The sequence below is a fragment of the Glycine max genome, chromosome 1, assembly GCF_000004515.6.
Source record: "Glycine max cultivar Williams 82 chromosome 1, Glycine_max_v4.0, whole genome shotgun sequence".
NCBI lineage: Eukaryota > Viridiplantae > Streptophyta > Magnoliopsida > Fabales > Fabaceae > Glycine > Glycine max.
In genome coordinates, this window is record NC_016088.4 from 44918424 (window position 1) to 44934901 (window position 16478).

Genomic DNA, 16478 nt, shown 5'->3' on the forward strand with positions numbered 1-16478 from the left:
CTCCTAATTTTTCCTTTTTTGAGCAAATAATTGTTAAATTAACATCATTTAAGTTTTTGTGCAGAGAATATTAAAAGTAATGAATTTATGATGCTTAGTGAGTAAAATAAAGCCCAAAAAAGCAGGATAATTCAAGAAGACATGAATAATTAAGGAAAGTGAGCTAATTAAGAAAATCAAACTTATTAAGGAAAGCAGAATAATTAAGAAAAGCATGACTAATTAAGGAAAGCAGACTAATTCAGGAAAGTAAAGACGGACTTAGTGCAAAAGATCTTTGGACCATTTGTTGATGTTTACTAAAGAATTCTAGAAAGTAGAAAACACATGAGTTTTATACTTAAAGCTAAACTTGATATCTCTATCATGGCCTATGGAAGAGGAGATCTTTGGACCAGTTCTTCTTCTCATGGAGGTGCATTTTATTTGTATCATACTTGGCATCCTCTAATTTGGAATTATTTTATCTGTTATTATTTTGGCTCAATATAATGTTATGCTGACACAATTTTTCATTTTTACATTTTAACGTTAAACGAATAGCTTTGAAGAGGCCATAAACATTATCAATGAAAACAAATACATTGGTTAACAACTACTCAAATTCATTCATATTTGTTGAACTGTCATTTATCTCTTACTATGACTTTTACAACAAGTATGGAAACGGACTGGATCACCCACTTTGATGATAAAAAATCATTTTTGTTTTAAGTTAATTTTTTTTATTAAATAATACTTATCTCATTTCATTATAAATCAAAATTTCAATAAGAAATTACATGATCAATAGAGTAAAAGTTAAGAAATAATAAAGCCATTCTTGCTAACTCATGAGTAATTCCATTAATTTTTCTCTTAAAAAATCTTATTTCATAGTATGGATGAATAACTATTTTTTTTTAGACTCAACAACAATATTTCTCAATTCTATCATATTCTCACATGTAATATTTATCTTCTCAACTACTTTTTTACCGTCTAATTCAAACAAGCTAATATATTTTATAAAAACTTTTATGTCTTTGTTTATTTCAGGATATTTTAGAGAAATTAATACCATATGCCGCAAAGAGTGAGATTTTCATCTTGGGAGCTACCGGTGAAGTATCATACCTTGAACTTGTCCATCCACAAGAAGCTCCAGTAGCAAACAATGTTTTACAAGTTTGTATTCATTTTCACCTTTACATTATTTTGTAAAACAATGAAGCGTGACTTATTTTAGTGCATGAAACTTATCAAGAAGTATTCAACATGTATTTTGTGTTTGCAGGATACGAGTTCCATATCCATTTCAATGGGGAGCACCTACATTTGATGCAAGTGAAGCCTTTGCCATGATGATGGCATCCTTTGTTGCTCTTGTAGAGGTAATTTCGTTCTTTAGAACTTTTCTATCTATTTTTAATTTGGAACTAGAGTTCTTTTTATTTATTAATTAATTGGTATTGTCCTTCCTATGTAATACATATTTATACATTTATATTTATTCTATTAGCTTTTATATTCATAATTTCTTGTCTCTCCTATGTATATATAAGAGCTTTGTAGCTAGACATTTTAGGATATCGTACAGTCTTATTTTTTCATGGAGACAATTGACCTTTAGAGAACTTATCTTGCTTTGTTAAAATAAATTTTACAAATCCATTAGTAGCATCATGATTGAATTTTTTTCTTCTCTACCTCCTTAGAAGAAGCATATAGTACTGAAGTTAGGATTTTAACCCTGGGAGAAATTTTATCAGTAGTTTGGCATGTGTAGAAAATGGCGGTTAAAAATTGGGAACCACATTGATACTGTAAACCACGTATAATGTGTTTGAATTTAAGTTAGAAACCCTCTAATGGATGTTCAATTCAATCCTTCCTCTCATAAGCTTTTCCGTTCAGTGGACTTGGGATGTGTGCAAATAATAAACCAAACACACATATAATGTATATAACGACATTATAAGATAACTTTGGTAATGATATGAAAATGATTACTACACAAATGCAGTAAATTAGGTTGGAGACTATGGTTGGTATGTTAATGAATGTCTGGAAGGATAACATAAGGTAATGGAACCAAAAGGGTGGGGGTGGTGGAGATTGATCTAAATTATTGTTTTAGTTTATCAGCTATGTTCAACCAATGCAATAGTTGACTTTTTTATTTTGTTCTCTTGAGGGAAATTGTAATAATTAATACATAGTTTACTAAATTTTGACCCTACACATGGTAGTATTACTACATGTATGATTACATACACACTGAGATTATCCGTCTTCTATTCTATACCAGTGCTTAACTCGGTTAGTGTTATCCAATTGCTAGTTTGCATTATCATTGAATAATACTACTTTTTAGAATTAACTAGTTGTAGAATGACAAGTTTTTTTCTTCAAAATATGGTGCAACTTACCCTTTTATATTTATGATGATTTTCTTTGGTTACAGGATCCTTGAAAGAAAAGAGTTTGTGATAGTGTTACTGTGTGGCACTAGTGGTTGTGACAAATCTACATTCTCTACATTGCTGGTAACTTAACAAAGAAAAACAATTGTTTGTTTTTAAAATACAAAAAAAAAATCTAATTTTTACTTATTTTTTGGTAGAATATATATGTGAATAAGTTGAAAATGAGTAATATTTATACCTTACAGTTTGATAACTATCATTTAAATTTGTTTCTAGATTACTATTATGAGATTGTAAGTAATGTGATATCGTAATGAAAATAATATTTTTAAATATTTTAATTAAAATTAATATTTTTTATAAATTGGTTCCAGTTGGTTTATTGTAAAAATAGACAACAATAAAAAAATTGCAAAAAACAACATCAGTTGGTCTAAAATCGATGTAGAAAGTGTTATCAATTTTGGCCAAAACCGATATCGTAAGCACATTCAACATTGTTTTTGCCAAAAATCGAAGTAAAAACATTTTCTACATCGGTTTTTTCCGAACCGATGTAGAAAACACTTCAAAATACACAATTCAACACCAGTTTTTTCATAACCAGTGTTATTATGCACCTTACAACATTTGTTTTAACCAAAACCGATGTTGTTTTTGTAGTTTTTTTTGTATATTTCTTATTATACGACATCGGTTTTTGTAAAAATGTTGTCGTGTATTGTATGTTAACATCAATTTTTTGAAAACCAATATTAACATTGATAATGTTAACGTCGGTGGCTTTAACATTGGTTAAAAATCAATGTTAAAAGTAAAAAAACAACCAATATTAAAAGTCTATTTTCTAGTAGTATAGGTTCTATAATCATTGTCATCCCTAAGTGATGTGCATCATTTGTCCTTTGTTCTAATAGCATTCACAATAAATTAAGGCTAAAATACACTTTTAGTCCTTTATGTTTTAGATTATATTCAACTTTATCATCATTTATGTTTTAAAAGGTTTAATTTAGTCCTCTATGTTTTTAAAGTGAGTCAAAATGATAATTTCAAAACAATGACCATTCTCGATTTTGGGATATAGTTTTAAATCGTATTGTAACTAATTTGAAACGTGAAATTTGTCCCATGAGATTCACATATATATAAAAATTGTAGAATCCAACTGATGTTTGAAAAAAGAAGACAATAAACATAGTGCAAATCAATAGCATTAAAAGTAAATCTAACGAACAACTAAAGAAATGAAAAATCTTATATTAAATTCTTTTCCAATTACTCATGACACTTATTTTTCACATAATTTTTACTATGTTTGTCACCTTTTTTATTCAAACATTAATTGAATGTGATGGTTTTAATGTAAGTGAATCTAACGAAACAAGTTTTATATCTCGAATTATTAAAAAAAAAGGTTCAAAGTTATGTCCCAAAACTGAAAACAATCATTATTTTGAAAGGATCTTTTTTACTCACTTTTAGAAATATAATGGATTAAACTGAACCTTTTACAACATAAACAACTAAATTGGATATAATCTAAAACATAAAAGACTATCTGTGTATTTTATAGCCTAAATTAAAAGTATAAAGAAAATTAACCATTAGTATGTTTGACAATGAATCTATTTTCTATAATTAGGAAGAAATAAATATGTTGATCATCCTTTTCTTATAGGTTTAATACATCAGTAGATTAATAGTTTCTTTTGGAAAGTTTTAATTAGGTCCTTTAGCTATAAAAAAATTAACAATTTGTGTTGGTTTTACTAACTTTAGAACAATTACAAATATTGTAAAAGATTAAAGACTCAATTACAAATATATTTTTTAGTTTAGAAAGCCAAGTACAAATTTCAAATTATTTGGAAATCCTATTGATGTATTGAACCTTTCTTGTAGAAAGGGCTAGGTGTAGCTAGTATTATGGAAAGACTAATTAGAATTAGACAAAATTAGAAATATACACTTTTTTCTCATCATGAAAATTTTGCTTATGAAAATAGCCTGATGGAAACCATTGTGACCTATGTTTATGGTTCAACCACCTGTGAGTTTTTGACCCAGCACTACTAGAAAACTGTTTTTCTACGACATTGATTCTAAAATAGTTATGTGGAATCGTCTTAGAATATGGCGCAGTGGCAATTTTGTAATTAGGAGAATGAAAAATGTTTTTTATGACGCACATTCTAAGACGGTTATCAAAAACTCTTAGAATGTGTCTTAGTGGCAATCCTATAATTAGGGGGAACGAAAATGACAACGGTTTTCATAAAACCGTCTTTGTTTTCATTCCCAAAAGCACTACATACCTCATTCTTGTCCCTCCCTTGAACACTCTCTCCTTCGAGCTTTCTCCAAGTTCCCCTCCGTCAACCACTCGTTGGCCTCCCTTACGCCCTCACTCACTCTGGTCGTCTGCTGAGCTGTGCTTTGGCATCTCTCCGTCATTGGCCATCCACTCTATTCTTTTGTTGTTAGTGGTCAGTGCATAATTACCTGTGTTTGCTTCCTGACACCATCTGGTTTGTACATTCCTAGAATTGTTTGTTATTATGAGTTTTTGAATGATGTTCAGTTTCATTTTGTACACAATTCTAACCAAATACATTTATTCTCATTCTCACACAAAAATATTAAAAACAGAAGAAATATATGTAGAATTAAGCTACAAGGTAGTCAATCCAACACAAGAAACAAATATCACTTGTTATTCTAGATATGCTAGTCCATTGGCAGTAGAGAAACCATCACTTTTCAAAGATCCCTTATGGCCGTGGACACATTCCTGGTTTCATTAGCCAACATAATTTAAGAGTTGGGGATATCATCATCAAAGATCAAGTCAGCATTATGTCTCTAATTAGTATTGTCATTGGTGAACTTCAGTCGTTGTCCAAGATTAATTTGAGTTCCAATGCTTTATCTGGTTCAATCCCTGACTTCATTGGTGATTTTCCTAGCATTTGCTTTGTAGATTTGTCCAAGAATGGCTTCACTGTGGAGATACCTTCGGCTTTGTTTACCTACTGCTACAAAACCAAGTGAGTTTCTCTTTCTCATAACAACCTTGCTGGTTCAATTCCTGCCTCCTTGAGAGAGAGAGAGAGAAAGAGGTAAACCAAGTGGCATATGAGGTTTGTTTTGAAGTTTGTCCTTACTTATGGACTCGGATGAACCTTTCAGTCATTAAATTAATCTTTATCATTTCTGTTGGATGCTTTTTTTTTTATAGATTCTAGTAGCGTCAATTGTATGCCTGGTAAATCTTGTCATATGTTGGTTGTTGTTCAAATGTATTTTTGTAGCGTGATTCATTCCTAAATCGGCAGCAATTTTTATAGTAAAGGTATTGGCGCAATGATCTATTATTGGGTCCACATAAAGGATAGGTTGGCAGTAGGCAGCGATAGGTGATATCATGTGGTAGGATAATGACAATTTTGTTGATGATGGAATTCAAATTGAGCCTTTCAACATAGAGAAAGAAAGGGAAGAAGGTTATTTTGATGCTACAGGAAATTTTGTTGAATATATAAGAGAGAACGAGATTAAGGTGAGGGATTTATATTGTTTTTCATTTTTGATTTGTGACTATTTCATTTGAGTTCTATTAATAAATTAAGGAGCCTTATAGGATGCGTGGCTTGATAATGTTGAAGTTGATCCATAATATGCTGCTGTAGCAACAAATGATGAAGATGAGAGCCCCCCAGACCTTTCCTCTAAAGATATTGGAATCATGAAGAGGCGCATTGCAAATGTTCTTGAACCTGGGGAAACGGTAAGCCTATATTTTTTTCATTCTTAATTTTCTGATTTTGATGTCTTTGTTCTACTGAAGCATCATTGTAAAACACAATATATGTATTTGCCAGCTCACTCTAGAGTAGAAGCAGTAGATCATCTATTTATTGAGGCAAACATTTATTTTCTTTATGGCTTAGCAATTGGGATATTTCTTGTTGAGGAAATTTATATCCATATAATATATAGTAGTTAAAAGTTTAAACTCTTTATGTGTAAAGAATAAGTAATTTTGATGTTATGATTTTTAAGATGGAACAAGTAAATGCAGAAAATAAGAGAAGTGAAATTTGTTGCTAACTCCTTAGTTACCTATGCTATTTTACTTTTAACTTGATTTGTTACTAGTTTAGTGGTTTACCTCTCTCTCTCTCTCTTTCTCTCTCTCATTGTTAGCAAAGAAAAACCTGATGATTCCTAATATACCAAGTGAGTTTCTCTCTCTCGTTGTTTGCATGAGATAGGTTTTTATATTATAGAACAATCCCATTGGTCTCAAGCTGCACGGTTTTCATATAATGATATAACTATAAGGGGATGGAGATAAATAACTATAGAATGATAGAATCTGTACTGGACCATTGAGACTATATATCAAGAACAAATAAGAATCATGTCAAATTTGTTGAACTTGATTCTATTTGTTAACCTTAAGTCTGTCTTTGTTTTCTTTAGTAATCAGCTTCCTAGAATTGGTTCACTGCACATTTGCCCTTCACTTCAACATATATTACCACTTCTATTAGAGTTGGGTGTTGGTGATGTATTATCATTTTCTCCTATTTCTTAACCCTTTTTGTCACCATTTTAATTACTGATTAGCCTTAATTGTCAAATTAATTGTGCAATTTTATCATTTGGGCCTATTAGACTAATTTTGTGTTTTTAATTTAATTTCAGGAGAATTATAAGCAATTGGGCTTGAATCCGAAATTGGGCTTGGACTTGAAGAGAGCAGACAATTTTATTTTATCAAATCTTATCTTATCCAGATTTTATCTCATCTAGATATTATTTCATCCAATCTTATCTTATCTTATCTAGATTTTATTTCATCTAGATTTTATTTTATCAAATCTTATCTTATCTTGTCCAGATTTTATTTTATTTATGGGCTTGGACTTAAAACAGATTTGTAAGCTTTGGGGCTGAGAATCTATATAACAGCACCAAGGTTTTAGTTTTAGGATTTTTTTTTCGTTTTTTGGAAGAGGAAACTAATTCTAGGATTTTAGAATTCCAGTTTTTACTGTTCATGCACACTATTCACGTAGAATAAAATTTGTTTTCTGCAATTTCGTTTCTACTTCAATCTATAATTTCGTTTTCTGCTGATTAATGGAAGGCTAAGTCTCCAACGTTATTTTCTCTTGAGGATTAAGCACAACTCTCTTTGAGGTTTTGTTATTACTATTGAATACTGATCAGTTTTTCCCCTTCACCAATTACTCTGTATTTGTTGTTATTAATCCATGCATGCTTAGTGCTTGATTAGTTGTCTCTGCGCTTAATTTACGTTCATGCTTAATGATCAGTTTCGTTCATGATTAATTGGTGTATGTGCTGCTTAATCACATAATGACAGCCTTATGTTAATTTTCACCTAGTAATTTAATTTAGGGTTGGATTAAGTGGTTGAACTGGTTAGGGATAAATCCTCGTAACCTAGGATAAGAGACTTGCGTGTGAATCAAGGGAAAACAACATGTTTTAATTCTATTATTTTCTAATTAAAATTTGCTTCCTGTTTAAATTACAAAAACAAACAACCCCCCCCCCCCCAATTCATTACTATTTTATTGAGTGAATAGGCAATTTAGTCCCTGAGATTGTACCCATTTTTCATATTAGTCCCTAACTTAATATTAAATTCAAAATAGTCCCTATCTTTGCAAAAGTGTTGCAAAATAGTCCTTCCGTTAAATTTTAAAGTAACGCCGTTAGTGAGGTCAATTTTAGTGCCACGTGGACTATCCAACGTGACACTAAAGGATGACGTGGCATAACACGTGGACGTGCCTCCTAAAAGATGCCACGTCATTTGATGATAACAAAACGAGTAAATAAGCAATTTAGTCCCTGATTTTGTACCCCTATTGCATATTAGTCCCTAACTTAATGAAAAATTCAAAATAGTCCCTATCTTTTGCATAAGTGTTGCAAAATAGTACCTAACTTAAAAGATGCCGGAAATCGTGCTTAAAGTGTCCATGCATTGCAAAGGTTGTGCCTAGCATGATTTCTGGCGGCGCAGATTCCTCCTTGGATTCCTTGTCATCTTTTGATTCCTCTGGTTTTTTCTCTTCTTCTTTCTTTTCTTCTTCATTTGCTTTTTTCTCCTCCACTTTGTTTTCCTCTGGTTTCTTCTCTTCCTATTCAAAACACACAAAAAAAAATCAGAACCCAGAATGATATATTGATGGTAATTGAAGAAAGAAAAAAGGAAAAGAGAATGGTTATGCAGACCTCGCCCATTGGTGTTGACGGCTACAGAGATAAGGTTGTTGCTGTAGATATTTGGTTCTTTTTATTTGTGCAAGTGTGTTTGGGTTCTTTTTCGTATATATGCCTCAATTGGTTCAGAACCATCAAATTTGAAGAAGCCACTCATTCTATCATCATCAAATGATGTGGCACTAAAATTGACCTCACTAACAACATTACTTTAAAATTTAACGAAAGGACTATTTTGCAATACTTATACAAAAGATAGGGACTATTTTGAATTTTTATTAAGTTAGGGACTAATATGCAATAGGGGTACAAAGTCAGGGACTAAATTGCCTATTTACTTGTTTTGTTATCATCAAATGACGTGGCATCTTTTAAGAGGCACGTCCATGTGTCATGCCACGTCATCTTTTAGTGCCACGTTGGATAGTCCAAGTGGCACTAAAATTGACCTCATTAACGGCGTTACTTTAAAATTTAACGGAAGGACTATTTTGCAACACTTTTGCAAAGATAGGGACTATTTTGAATTTAATATTAAGTTAGGGACTAATATGCAAAATGGGTACAATCTCAGGGACTAAATTGCCTATTCACTCCTATCTTATTATTATTTGTAATGAACGTTTGGTTGACCATTGCTCGTTGGGAGACGACTTAGGATCACTTCCTAGATACTGCATTTTTAATGTTTATTTGATTCAGGTATGGCCTCGATCAAATTTGGCATCGTTGCCGGGGAGCAGTGGGCCAAAGGTTCATAATAGTGTTTAGTTATCTTATTTTGTGTAGCGTTCTGTTTTGCATTTCAGTTGCATTCCCTGTTTAGTGAATGTTTTTAGCGACTGATTCAACTTTGTGTTTTGCTGTGAACGGTGCTGAACAATGATTAGCGACTGATTTTGCAATTTGATTAGCGATTTTTGTTTTGATAGTTAGAGTTGTTATTTTTGGATGATTTTTTGTGTGGTAGCTTCTATTGATCCATATTTTGTGTGAAAAATATCAGGAGCACTTGGTGTGGCAGTATTTGAGAGAGACAAAAATTTTGGGAACTTGTTTTTAACAAAACTTAAAACAGCCATAACTTTTGCTCCAGGTATTAGAATGACTATTATTATATATGCATTTGGGGTAGAAAAAAATTTCCCATACTATGTTATCCTTCTTTAGCAGGTTGGGGTCTCCCAAGCTCCAAAAATCAGCCATTTACTAAGTATTTCTTATTTTTCAAGTATTATTGTCCTATTTTTCTAAACTTTGCTTAGGTAGTTTTCATAGTTAGACTTTGAATTTTTGTTTGAAATTTTTTTTTGCAATCTTTTCATGATTTTAGGGTGCTCCTCACAAAATTTCAGCTCATTTTGATATTCTTTGAGTATAGCTGTAGTTTTACCCCCTTGTTAGGTGCTTGTTGAGAAACACATTATTTGTTGCATATAGTGCATGACTAAGGGAAATCCAGGTGATTTACAACCCTTTGATCCTGAAATAGATAGAACCTTTCATAGATTAGTGAGGCATAGTGTGCATCCTGGTCATTCTATGCATTCCGTTGAGGGTGATTCTGAATATTCTGATTTTGAACATTCCACTACTAACTTTCATACTGAGAACATGGCTCAACCTCCACCTCATGAGAGGACTCTTAGGGAGATGGTTGCACCTGATTTCACTTATGAAAGCTTGTGCATTCAATATCCTGATTAGGGTGTTCCATATGTTCTCAAGACTGGACTAATACATTTGCTACCCAATGAAGCCCCCTAATGTCTAAGAAGATCATATCTTAAGGAGTTCCATATTGTTTGTTCCACCATGAAGCCCCCTAATGTCTAAGAAGATCATATCTTTCTAAAGGCTTTTCCTCATTCTCTGGAGGGAGTGGCAAAAGATTGGCTATACTACCTTGCTCCCAGGTCCATTTTCAGCTGGGATGACCTTAAGAGGGTGTTCTTGGAGAAATTCTTCCCTGCATCTAGGACCACTGCCATCAGAAAAGACATTTCAGGCATTAGGCAACTTAGTGGAGAGAGCTTGTATGAATATTGGGAAAGATTCAAGAAATTGTGTGCAAGCTGTCCTCACCACCAGATTTCTAAGCAACTTCTTCTTCAATATTTCTATGAGGGGCTTAGCAACATGGAGAGGAGTATGATTGATGCTACCAGTGGTGGAGCTCTTGGTGATATAACCCCTGCTGAGGCTAGGAATTTGATTGAGAAGATGGCTTCCAACTCCCAACAATTCAGTGCAAGAAATGATGCTATTGTCCTTAGAGGAGTCCATGAGGTGGCCACGGATTCATCTTCATCTGCTGAAAATAAAAAGCTTGAGGGAAAACTTGATGCCTTGGTCAACCTAGTAACTCAGCTTGCCATAAATCAGAAATCTGCACCTGTTGCAAGAGTCTGTGGTCTATGTTCTTTTGCAGATCACCATACAGATCTTTGTCCTTCTTTGCAGCAATCTGGAGTCAATGAGCAATCTGAAGCTTATGCTGCAAACATTTATAATAGACCCCCTCAGCAGCAAAACCAACAACAACAGAATAATTATGACCTTTCAAGCAATAGATACAATCCAGGTTGGAGGAATCATCCAAATCTAAGATGGGCAAGTCCTCCACAATAACAACAGTCTGTCGCTCCTTTCCAGAATGTTGCTGGTCCAAGCAAGTCTTATGTTCCTCCTCCAATGCAGCAACAACAGTAGTCACAACAAAGACAACAAGCAACTGAGGCTCCTCCTCAACCTTCTTAGAAGAGTTAGTGAGGCAAATGACCATCCAGAATATGCAATTTTAGCAAGAGACAAGAGCCTCCATTCAGAGTCTGACAAATCAGATGGGGCAGATGGCTACTCAGTTGAACCAAGCTCAGTCCTAAAATTCTGACAAATTGCCTTCACAAACTGTACAGAATCCGAAAAATGTGAGTGCCATCAACTTGAGATTTGGTAACCAAATTCAAGTGCCTCCATCAGTAGCAGCACCTGCACTTGAACCTGTTAAGCTTCATTCTACACCTGAAAAAGAGGATGAGATAGTTGCACAAAAGAGAAGCTTCCTAACAAAAATTTTCATGTAGGAGGACCTTCTTCTAGTAATTCTAACTTACAGCAGCCTCCTATCCCTATTCCATTCCCACCTAGAGCAATTCCAAACAAAAATATGGAAGAAGCGGAAAAGGAGATCTTGGAGACCTTCAGGAAAGTAGAGGTGAACATACCTCTTCTAGATGCCATCAAGCAGATTCCAAGATATGCCAAGTTTCTAAAGGAGCTGTGCACCCATAAAAGGAAGCTCAAAGGCAATGAAAGGATTAGCATGGGCAGAAATGTATTAACATTGATAGGTAAATTTGTTCCTCACATTCCTGAGAAATGTAAGGACCTAGGTACTTTCTGTATACCTTGCATTATTGGGAACAATAAATTTGAGAATGCCATGCTAGATCTAGGAGCATCAGTTAGTGTCATGCCTCTGTCCATTTTCAATTCTTTATCTCTTGGACCTTTGCAATCTACAACTGTGGTGATTCATTTGGAAAATATAAGTGTTGCTTTCCCCGCAAATTTCATAGAGGATGTGCTGGTTTGGGTTGGTGAACTTATTTTTCCTGTTGATTTTTATGTTCTTAATATGGAAGAGGGATTTTCCCATGGTTCAATTCCAATTATTTTAGGCAGGCCATTTATGAAAACAGTCCAAACCAAGATAGATGTTTATGTTGGCACATTGTCTATGGAATTTGGTGATATTGTTGTTCATTTTAACATTCTTGATGCCATGAAACATCCATCTGAGGATCATTTTGTTTTTCGTGCTGAGATAATTGATCAGATTGTTGATGATTATATGTTTGATTTTGATTATGTTCTTCATTGTAGAAAACATCCATTTTTATCTGATCTACATACTTGTCATTCCTTATGCATTGAATCTGAATCTGAGTTTGAATTTGATCCTGTATCTGATTTTTATGTTGAGAATGAATCTGAATTTGAGTCTGGTTCTGATTTTCTGGGTGTTGTACCTCTTGATGTTGATTTTTTAGAGTCAGAATGCACTAACCATGTTGCAGGAAGTACATATACTTCTGACTTGCTTTATGAGGTACAGGCTGAGGAACCTTCTTCTTCTCCTACCTTGGTTCCTCCCACTGTTCAGCCACCACCCACACCAGAGTTGAAGCCCTTACCAGCAACCCTTAAATACGCTTACTTGGAAGACAAGGAAAAATTTCCAGTGATCATCTCTGCCTCCCTTGCTGCTGAGCAAGAGAAGAAGTTGTTGCTAGTTCTCAAGAAGCACAAGAAAGCCAATAGATGGACTTTAGCAGACATTCCTGGTATTAGCCCATCTACCTGCATGCATAGGATACTTTTAGAGGATGGAGCTAAGCCAGTGAGACAGCCACAATGGCGACTCAACCCCTTCAATCTAGATGTGGTGAAAAAGGAAGTGACCAAGCTCTTACAAGTTGGAATCATCTACCCCATTTCTGATAGCCAGTGGATGAGTCCAGTCCAAGTGGTTCCTAAGAAGACAAGCCTCACAGTAATTAAGAATGAAATGGATGAGCTTATCCCCACAAGAATGCAGAACAACTGGCGAGTATGCATTGATTATAGGAGGCTGAACCAGGTAACCAGAAAAGATCATTTTCCCCTGCCATTCATTGATCAAATGCTTGAGCGCTTGGCAGGTAAGTCTCATTACTGTTTTCTTGATGGTTTTTCTGGTTGTTTACAAATTCATATTGCTCCCGAGGATCAAGAAAAGACCACATTCACCTGTCCCTTTGGCACTTTTGCCTATAGGAGGATGCCCTTTGGCCTATGCAATGCCCCTGGCACCTTCCAGCGGTGTATGCCTAGCATTTTTAGTGACTTTTTAGAGAGTTGCATAGAGGTGTTTATGGATGATTTTACTGTTTATGCATCCTCTTTTGATACATGTTTGGATAGTCTGGATAGAGTTCTTAGTAGATGCATTGAACAAGGTAGAACAAGGTATAGTTTTAGGGCATATCATTTCCAGTAGGGGCATAGAGGTAGACCCTACAAAATAGATGTTATTTCACAATTGCCTTACCCCTCTTGCGTGCGAGAGGTTCGTTCCTTTCTTGGTCATGCAGGGTTTTATAGGCGCTTTATTAAGGATTTTAGCAAAGTGGCCATTCCACTATCCAATCTGCTGCAAAAGAAGGTGGAGTTTGATTTTGATGACCAATGCAAAGAGGCTTTTGATTGCCTCAAGCGTGCGGTGACTACCACCCCTATCATTCAGGCACCTGATTGGACAGCCCCATTTGAGCTAATGTGCGATGCATCCAATTACGCATTGGGGGCTGTCCTTGCTCAAAAGATTGATAAGCTGCCTGGGTGATCTACTACACTTCCAAAACTTTGGATGCTGCTCAAGCAAATTACACTACCACAGAGAATGAGCTATTAGCAATAGTTTTTGCTCTTGAAAAATTTCGTTCATATTTGCTTGGTACTCGTGTTATTGTTTATACTAGCCATGCAACTCTAAAGTACCTATTGAAGAAGGCTACATCAAAGCCAAGATTGATCAGGTGGATGTTTTGGCTCCAAGAGTTTGATTTGGAAATCCGTGATCGGAGCGGTGCACAAAACCTCATGGCTGACCATCTAAGTAGGATTGAGCGTGCGTCTAAGGACTCACCCATTCGGAATGATTTTCCAGATGACCATTTGTACATTCTTTATAGTATTTCTGATTCCTTCCCCACTCCCTGGTTTGCTAATATTTTGAATTATTTGGTTGCTTCTGTTTTTCCTCCCTTAGCATCTAAAGCTCAAAACGATAAAATTAAGAGCAATGGTAAGCATTATATTTGGGATGACCCCTATTTGTGGAAGTTATGTAGTGACCAGGTTATTAGGAGAAGCATTCCAAACCACGAGATTGACTCGGTCCTGCAATTCTGTCATTCTTTCGCACCTGGTGGCCATCTTGGCATACATAGGACAACTCGCAAGGTGCTTGACTGTAGTTTCTATTGGCCCACCATCTTCAAGGATGCGTGGAGAATCTGTAGCACTTATGAGCCTTGTCAGAGAGCAGGTGGCTCACCTTCATGGAGACAGCAAATGCCTCAACAACCCATGTTATTCTGTGAGGTGTTTGATGTATGGGGTATAGATTTTATGGGGCCTTTCCCTGTCTCTTTTGGTTTTGTTTATATTCTCCTTGTTGTTGATTATGTTTCAAAATGGGTGGAAGCCAAACCCACAAGAACTAACGATGCTAAGGTCGTTGTGGATTTTGTTAGATCTAATTTGTTTTGCAGGTTTAGAGTCCCTAGAGCCATCGTTAGTGATCAAGGCACCCATTTTTGTAACAGATCCATGTATGCCTTGCTCAAAAAGTATGGGGTCGTGCACAGAATTTCCACACCATACCACTCCCAAACTAATGGGCAGGCTGAGATTTCAAACAGGGAGATAAAAAGGATCTTGGAGAAGATTGTGCAGCCGAACATAAAGGATTGGAGCACCAGGCTAGATGATGCTCTTTGGGCGCACATGACTGCCTACAAAGCACCCACAGGAATGTCTCCTTATCGAGTTGTCTTTGGCAAGGCATGTCATCTTCCTGTAGAGATAGAGCACAAAGCTTACTGGGCTGTAAAGACCTGCAACTTCTCTATTGATCAAGCTGGAAAGGAAAGGAAGTTACAACTAAGTGAGTTAGATGAGATCCGTTTAGAAGCCTATGAGAATTCCAAATTCTACAAGGAGAAGACCAAGAAGTTCCTTGATAGTTTGATCGCTAAGAAGGACTTCGTGGTTGGACAGAAAGTTTTATTGTATAACTCTAGGCTTGGACTCACGAGTGGTAAGTTGAGGTCAAAGTGGATTGGTCCTTTTGTGGTGACTAATGTTTTTCCTTATGGTACAGTTGTGATCAAAAGTGAATCCACAGATAAAAGCTTCAAGGTCAATAGACACCGACTGAAACCATTCCTCACAAATCCCTTTTTAGTGGATGTAGTGGTGGAGGAGACCTCCTTACTTCACCCTACTTCTCTTCCGCCATGACTTAGGGAGTTTTTTTTTCCTGTCTCCTTCTTTACTTTTATTGCACTTGTCCAATTTTATTGATTGTTTTGATTGCTCTTGATCTTATGATTGTGCTACATTGAGGACAATGTGTTGTTTAAGTGTGGGAGGGGAGGGGGGCAGATTGTTCTTTAATTTTGTTGGGTATTCTAGTTTAATTTTATTAGGTTTTTCTAGGTTAATTTTGTTATTTTGGTTTTATGTTTTGTGTACAACATTGCATGTTTCTCTTTGAATTTTGGGTTATGTACAGGTAATGGGTAATTGTTTTTGAAATAGGAGTTTCTTGGCATTTTGTGAATTGAAACCCTTGTTTTTCTCTACATGTCAAGCTAGTTTTGAAAGTTCGAATTGAAAGTGATAAATTTACCCTTGGTGAGAATTTGAGCCATCATCATCTATTTTATTCGGTGTGTTTTGCCCCATTGATTGCTTGCACAATAGCCTTGGCTTGACTCTTGTTGATACTTCTTGCTTCACATGCATGTTGGGAGATGATTTAGGCATTTTGTTCTTATAAGCCTCTAGCCAAATGAGCCTACCTTGAATTAATTCCTTGGATAGCCCCTTTGAGCCTATGTTCCCCTTTCTTTGTTTTGAAGCTCATTACAAGCCTTAAGTGAAAAACCATGATTTCACCCTACCCTTAAGGAATTTTGGAGCTTTGGAATTGTTTTGGGAATAAGTGTGAGGGGGGGGGGGGGGGGGGTA

At 35.2% G+C, this 16478-nt stretch overlaps 1 long non-coding RNA gene and 1 other non-coding gene across 2 annotated transcripts; one reads left to right on the top strand and one right to left on the bottom strand.

Annotated features, from left to right (window-relative positions):
• Positions 1–1036: 1036 nt before the first annotated feature.
• On the top strand, positions 1037–6380 carry LOC102664221 (uncharacterized). The gene is made up of 5 exons (XR_001388073.3): positions 1037–1167; positions 1277–1373; positions 2447–2528; positions 5378–5970; positions 6052–6380. It is a non-coding gene; the product is annotated as an uncharacterized lncRNA (long non-coding RNA).
• Positions 6381–10661: 4281 nt separating this feature from the next.
• Positions 10662–10768, bottom strand: LOC112998056 (small nucleolar RNA R71). Its single transcript, XR_003263078.1, has one exon. It is a non-coding gene; the product is annotated as a small nucleolar RNA R71 (small nucleolar RNA).
• Between the last annotated feature and the right edge of the window lie 5710 nt (positions 10769–16478).